Source organism: Pituophis catenifer, unplaced genomic scaffold, assembly GCF_029215685.1.
Source record: "Pituophis catenifer annectens isolate HBS135680 unplaced genomic scaffold, rPitCat1.0.hap2 SCAF_3, whole genome shotgun sequence".
Lineage (NCBI taxonomy): Eukaryota > Metazoa > Chordata > Lepidosauria > Squamata > Colubridae > Pituophis > Pituophis catenifer.
In genome coordinates, this window is record NW_027256883.1 from 161,731,677 (window position 1) to 161,740,938 (window position 9,262).

A 9,262-nucleotide genomic window follows, 5' to 3' on the forward strand; every position below is an offset into this window, starting at 1 on the left:
GTGTTTTTGGAGAGAGAGGACACATCCCTGGCAGAAAATCAGTCCTATGTTCAGAACTTGCAGCACTGGGCCAAGGAGTCCAGACAACTTTGCAGTTCTGCTAATAGCATGTCCCTGAGCTGCTGTGTGCTCTGGGAGAATCCCAGTACTATGGGTGCGAGCATATGGTAATCTCTAAAATTACATGCATAACATTTCTCAGTTAATCTATCAGCATCTATGAGCTTAGAATAGAAATTATCCACAACGATTCACTTGTTATGTAAGGATTTACATTCATCAGACAAAGAACAAAAAGCACAGGGCAATGAACCTCTCTGCCCCCATGTTTTATCTTTGGCTTTTGTATGGTCAGAGGGACGCAGTGGCTCAGGTGCTAAGACGCTGACCTTGTCGATCGAAAGGACAGCAGTTCAGTGGTTCGAATCCCTAGTGCCGCGCAGTGGTGGGATTCAGCCAGTTCGCACCACTTCGGGAGAACCGGTTGTTAACTTTCTGAGCAGTTTGGCAAACTAGTTGTTGAAAGAAATCATTAGGGCAGAGAACCGGTTGTTAAATTATTTGAATCCCACCACTGGTGCCGCGTAACGGGGTGAGCTCCCGTTACTTGTCCCAGCTTCTGCCAACTTAGCAGTTTGAAAGCACTTAAAAAAATGCAAGTAGAAAAATAGGGACCACCTTTGGTGGGAAGATTACAGCGTTCCGTGCGCCTTTGGCATTTAGTCATGCCGGCCACATGACCATGGAGACGTCTTTGGACAGCGCTGGCTCTTCGGCTTTGAAACGGAGATGAGCACCGCCCCCTAGAGTCAGGAACGACTAGCACATATGTGCGAGGGGAACCTTTATCTATGGTCAGATGGGCATATGTCCCCCCTCAAAATCAATCAATCAAACAAACAAACAAACAAACAAACAAACAAACAAACACCACTGGGTTTCACCACTCACCATTAATTTTTTAAGAAATCTGGTTATAAGGTCAGGAACACCCCTGGAAAAGTCAGCAATACTGGGAGATGGCCTTAGCTTTCCAGTATATGTGGTCCCCTTTCCTTCCTGCCTGCCTAAAAGAATTAAATCAGGTACAGGATGCTTAATCTGTGCCAAAGCAGATGATTGCACATATATTAGTTCAAAAAAGTACGTTGCTTACTTTTGAAGTAAGTCATCAATCCTTCGGTTTGCCTATATTGCTGTCAAATGTTGATTCACAGAGTATCTGTTACTTAAAACAGCCTTGTCAGCCCTCCACTGTGAACTTAAGAGTTAGGGCTATCATTTTATCTAGACGCAACTCTTCATTATTTAAAATGGTTATTTAGAATATTGGCATCTCTGCAGTTGCCTAGGAATTTCCCTTTTAGAAAAAAATGAAATGCCATAATGGCATCTTAATTATGTTGGATTGTGCCATATTAAAGTGAATAATGTGAATAATATAATAATGTGAATAATGTGAATGGTATAGGGTCAGCTATATGAACACTGGAGGACCCTCTTTATTCACATTATTATAAGACAGAAAAGTGCTTGTTCAGAGATTACACTAAGTCAGCGAAATTCCATTCTTGGCAACATATCTTTTGAGGGGCCTATCTGTCAAAGATGCAAGGACCATATGTAATATATCTTCTAAAAGGCCTAGTTGGCAAGAATTCAAGGACATCCATATGAAACAAAAGTTACTTATTAATCCAAGGACAGCCATGGATCTATACATCAGTGATTACAGAAGAGGAGGATGTTTAGCTAAAATTATCTCATGTACTATAAATTAGGGCAGGAATTTAGTAATTAAAAAAGTGTCAATTATCATGTAACAGATGTATGTTAACCATATATGGAAAACTGCTGTGCCAGCAAAGTCCTTTGTCTTGGATATGTATAAAAGCAGTTGTATCAGAACTCTTTCTTTGTTCAGAATTGCAGATACGAATCTGGTTCTGAAACTGCGCAATAAACTGACTCTGGCTGACCCAGGAATGTTGTTCAGTCTTCTCTTTCTACAACAATATTATCTATACTCACTTCCTGACTCTGAGATTGCCCACTAGCTTCCCATATGGTTTTGCAATGCCCAATTGCCCATTTATAAAAGTGATGTAAACATCCTACCTCTTCTCACAGAATGCACATTGGGAGACTGAAACTGGAAATAAAGAGCAAGACAAGGTTTGGGTGCTGCAACCGACACACATGCTTCTCATATCAGAGCACTGTCAAGTTTTTTTTATTGCCTCAGCCTAGGGAATCCAGTAAACTAAAGTGCAAATGGTAGAAATGAAAATATCAGAACCTTGTCTAAATCTAATAACTTTTCCCAGATACCTTTAACAGCATCCATCCCTAAACTAGAGGGTAAATGGCAATGGAATGCTTTTGTGAGAAGTTGGATCTATTTTTCACCCAATGTGGCACCATGTAATTTGACCTACATTCCAAAGCACACTCCTAATATGCCTAATACAATTGCTCTATTTTTCTTCTTACAAAGTACTCCCTAGTGTTAGGAACATATTTTTAGTGCTCTTGCTGCCTACATAGCCTGAAGAAAATGTTGGAAAATTGAAAAACCAGCTGCCTCCATTTGCAGTATTTCTGTCGGAGAAAACTTTAGTAAGATTTCAGAGTAAAGTTAAGCATTCCTAGAAAATGGTTAGTGGAGAGCCCAGTTGGGACTTCTTTTGACCAAAGGGCCTAATTATACAGCCCAAATGATCCTAGTAGCACCTTGAAAGTTCAAATTCATGAGCCAAGGTGGTGCAGTGGTTAAAGTGCAGCACTGCAGGCTACTTCAGCTGACTGCTAGCTGCAGTTCAAATCTCATCGGCTCAAGGTTGACTCAGCCTTCCATCCTTCCGAGGTAGGTAAAATTAGGACCCAGATTGTTGGGGGCAATATGCTGACTCTGTAAACCGCTTAGAGAGGGCTGTAAAGCACTATGAAGCGGTATATAAATCTAAGTGCTATTGCTATTGCTAAATCTGGAAACACATCAAGCAAGCCAGAGATACATACTTCATGGATGTTTAAGTAACTTTCTCTTTGGGTACAATGATGAATCTGAAATGTAGACTGAGTAGTCCTAAAACTAAAGCAACCAAAAACCCAAAGACTCTACACTCTAATATAACTAAACAAAGTAGGAGGGCACATGGCTTTGGATAATTTTGATGTAATGTTTTATGTAACAATAAAATTAAGGATCAGGAATGCTGTAAAACTCAAAGTGAACAGCATGTGTAGAGAGATATTAAATACACACACACACACACACACAGGGACATGGTGGCTCAGTGGCTAAGACACTGAGCTTGTTGATTGAAAGGTTTGCAAGTCAGCGGTTCGATTCCCTAGTGTGGCGTAATGGGATGAGCTCCCGTTACTTGTCCCAGCTGCTGCCAACCTAGCAGTTCGAAAGCACGTAAAAAATGCAAGTAGAAAAATAGGGACCACTTTTGGTGGGAAGGTAACAGCGTTCCGTGTGTCTTTGGCGTTTAGTCATGTTGGCCATATGACCCCAGAGACGTCTTCAGACGGCGCTGGCTCTTCGGCTTTGAAGCAGAGATGAGCACTGCCCCCTAGAGTCAGGAACGACTAGCACATATGTGCGAGGGGACATTTACCTTACACACACATACACACACACACTGTATATATAGGCACACTCCATAATATGTATGTATGTATGTATGTATGTATGTATGTATGTATGTACGTACGTATGTAAGTATGAAGTATGGCAAGATTGTTTAATCAACAGGACCCAAATGCCCATCAATGAAAATAGCTCAGGTGAACATCTGAAAGACTGGAGGGAACTATTGTTGGTAAAGCAGGAATTTCTCTTCCACTACATTGCTAAACATCCACTTTCTGTTGTTCAGTCAGGTATTTTTACACATGAATCTAATGCTCTTCCAAAATGATGACGAACATATGATTAGAAATAACCTGGCCATGAAGCAGGTGGCATTGTCCTTCCTATTACACTGTGCAACCCTGCCATGCACCATTTATTCATTTAACAAATATAAAGCTGCCCATTACCAGTAGCAACTCTGAATAACGAACAAGAATAAAAACACAATACAAATATTTTAAAATGCAAACATACACATTAAAATCAGCACTATTAAAACACGGAATTCTTAAAGATTACTTACACTTGCTCTGAAGTAAGTTTTGACAGATGCCTAAATACACAATCTAACCTCCCCATTCCACATTAAAGAGGATTTCTGATAGCTCTACTTCTGCTGGTTGGTATTGGTTGGTGGGAGAGAAGAACATCCCCCTCCCCAGGGAAATTTAGGAATAACTTTCCTCAATGTGCCCTTCACCCAGTAAATAAGGATACCTCAATCTGGTGGATGACAGGTGTCTGTGGCAGAACAGACATCAACAGTGAGGACAGCAAATGTTATGCCTATTTAGTTTTCTCTTGGCTCACAGGTTAGGAGATGTCACTTTAACTTTGCATTGAGGGAGGGTGGAAAATGAATAAAAACTCTGTCATGTGGAAGTCCTTGAAGTCTAATTTGTTCTCCAAGCATTCATGGGATAATTTTGTCAAACAAACAGGGCTTGACAAAAACCAGTAAGACACAAGTTCAACTGTCAGATCATGTGGTCTTCTTTGTGTGAATCTTTGGCATTGCCAAGCTTAGGGAAGAAAGAAATAGTACAGGTAGTCCATGCTTAACAAACCACAATAGGGACTGGCAGTGAGACATGGCTGGGACAGACTTTTGACATGTGCATCTAATATGAGCGCTACCCCAAAAATAAGCCCTAGTTAAAACCCCGCCCACTCCGTTCCACTGTCTGATTGTACAAGGTGAGGTGAGGTGCATATGTAAAAATCAAGCTAGGGTGGGGGCTGGAGGTTAAAGCAGCAGCACGACAGGTGTCGAGGCATGGGAGGCCTGGCTGCAGTGATCCTAAGATAAGTGAGTGCAGGGTGTGTGTAGCAGCTCCACCCCACCACCCCCGTCCTAGCTTGATTTTTACACATGCACCTCACCCCACCTCATACAAGCAGATGGTGGGATGGAGTGGATGGAGTCTTAACTAGGGATTATTTTTTAGAGTAGGGCTTATATTAGGTGTAGATGTAAAATCAACCTGCTAGTTGGAAAGTGCCCCAATTTCAATCATGTAACCATGGGGAGGATGCAACGGTTGTAAGCGTGAAGGCTAGTCATAAAATTACTTTTTCAACTCCATCATAACTTTGAATGGTTGCTAAACAGTACAGTTGCTAAGCAAGGATTACCTGTACTACTTATTTGTTCTGATTTCTGCAGATCTGGTTAAAGATCCAAGAGTAAACTAAGTTGTGGTTTTTTTTCCTATGGCCAGTTGGCAGCTCACATATATTAAAGGGAAAAAAAAGAGAGAAGCCTACTTTTAAGAATCTCAAACTATGTGTATTTCATGGCAGATGCCACAGTCCTTAAATGCATTGCTTGGACTTTTTCATACTGTATCTTAAGTATTGACAAACACTGAATGAAATGAGTAATTTAACAATGCTGTCATAAGGCCGGTATGGCATTTTCAGAGCATCTGCTTCTACTTCTGTGAACTGCTGTCAAGCTGACATTTCTAAAAAAAAATAACACCATGATCCCTCTGCATGCACTACAAAGAATCCCAGGGAACAAAGCTTGATAGAGGGATGCTTAAAGGACACATTTTTATAGAAAGCGAGACAAGTACAACCATTCCTTTTAGATTCTCATTTCAGTGAGAGTAAAGCCAAGCATTCCTAGGAAGTGGTTAGTGGAGAGCCCAGTTGGGACTTCTTTTGACCGAAGGGCCTAATCATACAGCCCATATGATCCCAGTAGTACCTTGAAAGTTCAAACCTGGAAACACATCAAGCAAGCCAGAGATACATACTTCATGGATGTTAAGTCCAAATGCCTTTGGCATTGAGCAAATGGAGTTCATTTAGAATTGTGCTTGTTTTATTCATTTGTTCATAAGAACCCTTTCAGGTTGCTTAGAATACTTCGAGTGTAGTTTTGCTATCGTCATGATCACGAATTCGATCATTTAAGAGGAACAAAGCAGGATGAAATATTTCGCTTTCCCTGCATGCATGCGTACATTACATGCTTGCGAAAGTGACCCAAGCATCTAGTACTTACATCTAGCATTTCAATTCAATTTGTTATGATTGTATGGTGTCATACATGAAACTTTTGTGAGTTAAAATGCCATTAAAATAATGATCCAAGTTCTGTGCCAGTACCTTCACTCATTCCGTAATGACATGAGTTAAGCTGCAAATTCTGCTTCTTTATCTGCTTGAAGTCAGCTCAATAAGGCTTATTTCTGAGAAGACAAGTGTACAATTGTGGTGTCACTGTTCACTTAATATCCTTCTCAAAACAATCTCCTTATGAATGGAATTAACACAAGTGTGTGGTTTTGTGGAATGAATCTTTCTAAGCTTATTTACTTGATAATGAATAGAAGGCAATATTCACACAGGCTATTACTGATGCTCAGACAACTCTTAGGGGCTTCTTCACTTGTACCTAACAGGTGCAACAGTAGCATTCTTGACAACAGGTTTTGCTTTTTCTGCAACACCCACATAATACTGTCTTTATTTTGCCCTAAGACCACGAGTAAGACAGGCATCCTTAGACTACATTAAAATATTTTCTTCTTCATTCTGATGTAATTCAAGAGCAACCTCAATTTTATAAAAACTACTAGGACTTGTCACCCATTCCATTGGGAGGAAACCGTGGCACTGGCACTGACTGCCAATAGAGGCAATAGGGACAGGTTAGGGGTTTGCAAGTGGACGGTAAATTTCACACCTGTTTCATTTCAATTTTCATGGAGGAAGACAATATTTTTCTCTACATACACTGCAATTTGCAGTAGTATTTAATGTACACAGTAGCCATAGCCATAGCACTTAGACTTATATACCACTTCACAATGGTTTACAGCCCTAAGCAGTTTACAGAGTCAGCATATTGCCCCCAACAATCTGGGTCCTCATTTTACCGAGCTCGGAAGAATGGAAGGCTGAGTCAACCTTGAGTTGGTAAAGATCTAACAGTAGCTTTATCTTAACAAACTATAAACATTCAACTCTAAGCAGCCAATTTCAAAGAGCATTTTACAGTGTCTTATCTGTTTCATTCGCTTCCTCTCTTTCTCAGTTTTCTTCTGTGCTTGTATTTATTCTAGGAAAATTAAAGGGAAGAGGGGGGAAATGCCACTTTTGTTAAGCTGCCTTTGCTAACATCTGGTCTATTTTCTGAAAAGTGCAGACCTTTTCATCAGCCAGTTTGCTCGAAACTTTTTGGTGACTATCAGGCACAAAGCTTCTTGGCGACGATGTGATACTGAGACTGATTTTGATCCACAGGGAGAAAAAGTGTTTAACAAGGTGCGACATGCTGACTCAAATATCGCTGGAGAGCACTTCAGCTCAGAAATGGGGAGCTTGAGGAAGGAGTAGAAAGGTAATGTTGAAGATGTGCAATAACAATAACATGGAGCAGTAGTATAGAGACAACAAGGTGAACAATGCAAATTCCCAAGTATTTTAAATATATTTTCTATATGTCATCCCAGCCCTAGAAAGCGCAGACTGATACCGTGGAAATATGAATGTATATGATCAAAACATGTAGAATTTGGGACAAATGATTCTGCCCAAAGAGATTAATTCTCTTGGTCTTCTAATATGTCAGATCACCTTTGGTAAGATTTCTTGAGGTGGTGTGAATCAACATTGTTCACATGAATTTAGCAAAGTGACACAAATAGATATCAGCTGGGATATAGCCTTCTTTATTTTGAAAAACCGCTATCTGCAAGTGTTTCTTTTGACATTTTAGTGATTCACTGCAAAGGATACAGAAAGTAGAACTAGGGCAGGTTTATAGGTTGCCACATGACATTATCCTGTTGTTTTTGAAATATGTAGGACAACAATACTCTGAGGAGGTTTATCTTTCATTTATGGACAGACTTCACTGCATTTTATGTTCATTTAATAATAATGACTTCACAGAAAGCAAAATATTCTTCACCTCTATCAGATGCAACATAAATGAGAAACAATAAACAAAGAGCAGCTATTCTTAATGTTATTAAAATTCATCAGGCTTGGAAAGCACAGAATAATGATTTTTTTTTTCTGTCCATCAATAAAAGCGATCCATGTGTGCTTCGTAAGAGTAAAAAAAACCCCAAAGGACAACTAGATTTGAGGGCTTCCCTGGGGCATGAGAAATGGCAAACAATGGGATGAAGCAAATGGCAAAAACCCCAGTGGTTAGGCCACATTCTTAATCTCAAAACTAATGACTATATACTGTAGAAAGTGTGGACTAGAAATCCCACCAGCCCAATATGGTCAATGATCAGGTGAAATGATAGCTGTGAAGCAATTATCTTTTGCTATAATGATTAATGGGCGTGTGCACTCACACACGTGTTTGCGCATGTGTGGGGGATGGGTGGGAGGGAGAGAGAGAGCATGTCAGAGAGGGAGAGAGAGAGGGAGGGAGAGTCAGCCTTTCTCATCTAGAACAGTCCAAATGCAGTAGAACAACATTTTCATTAAGCGTTGTTATGTTTTAAAGGTTGTTTCTTTAAGAAGAGCAACAAAGATGATTAGGGGACTAGAGGCTAAAACATATGAAGAATGGTTGCAGGAACTGGGTACATCTAGTTTAATGAAAAGAAGGACTAGGGGAGACATGATAGCAGTGTTCCAAAATCTCAGGGGCTGCCACAAAGAAAAGGGAGTCAAGCTATTCTCCAAAGCACTTGAGGGCAGGACAAGAAGTAATGGGTGGAAACTAATCAAGGAGAGAACTAAGGAGAAATTTCCTGACAGTTAGAACAATTAATCAGTGGAACAATTTGCCTCCAGAAGTTGTGAATGCTCCAACACTGGAAGGTTTTTAAGAAGAGTTTTGGATAACCATTTGTCTGAAGTGGTGTAGGATTTCCTGCCTAAGCAGGGGGTTGGACTAGAAGACCTCCAAGGTCCCTTCCAACTCTGTTATTCTATTCTATTCTATTCTATTCTATTCTATTCTATTCTATTCTATTCTATTCTATTCTATTCTATTCACCAAGAGAGAGCAAAACCTGGTATAGATATATTGGTATTCAATCTCACTGTATTCAATTTTGGAATTCTATAATTTTGTATCTCTTGAATATTCTGTTCTTTGTCTCACAAAACCTTGTTATTAACTATTTTTTT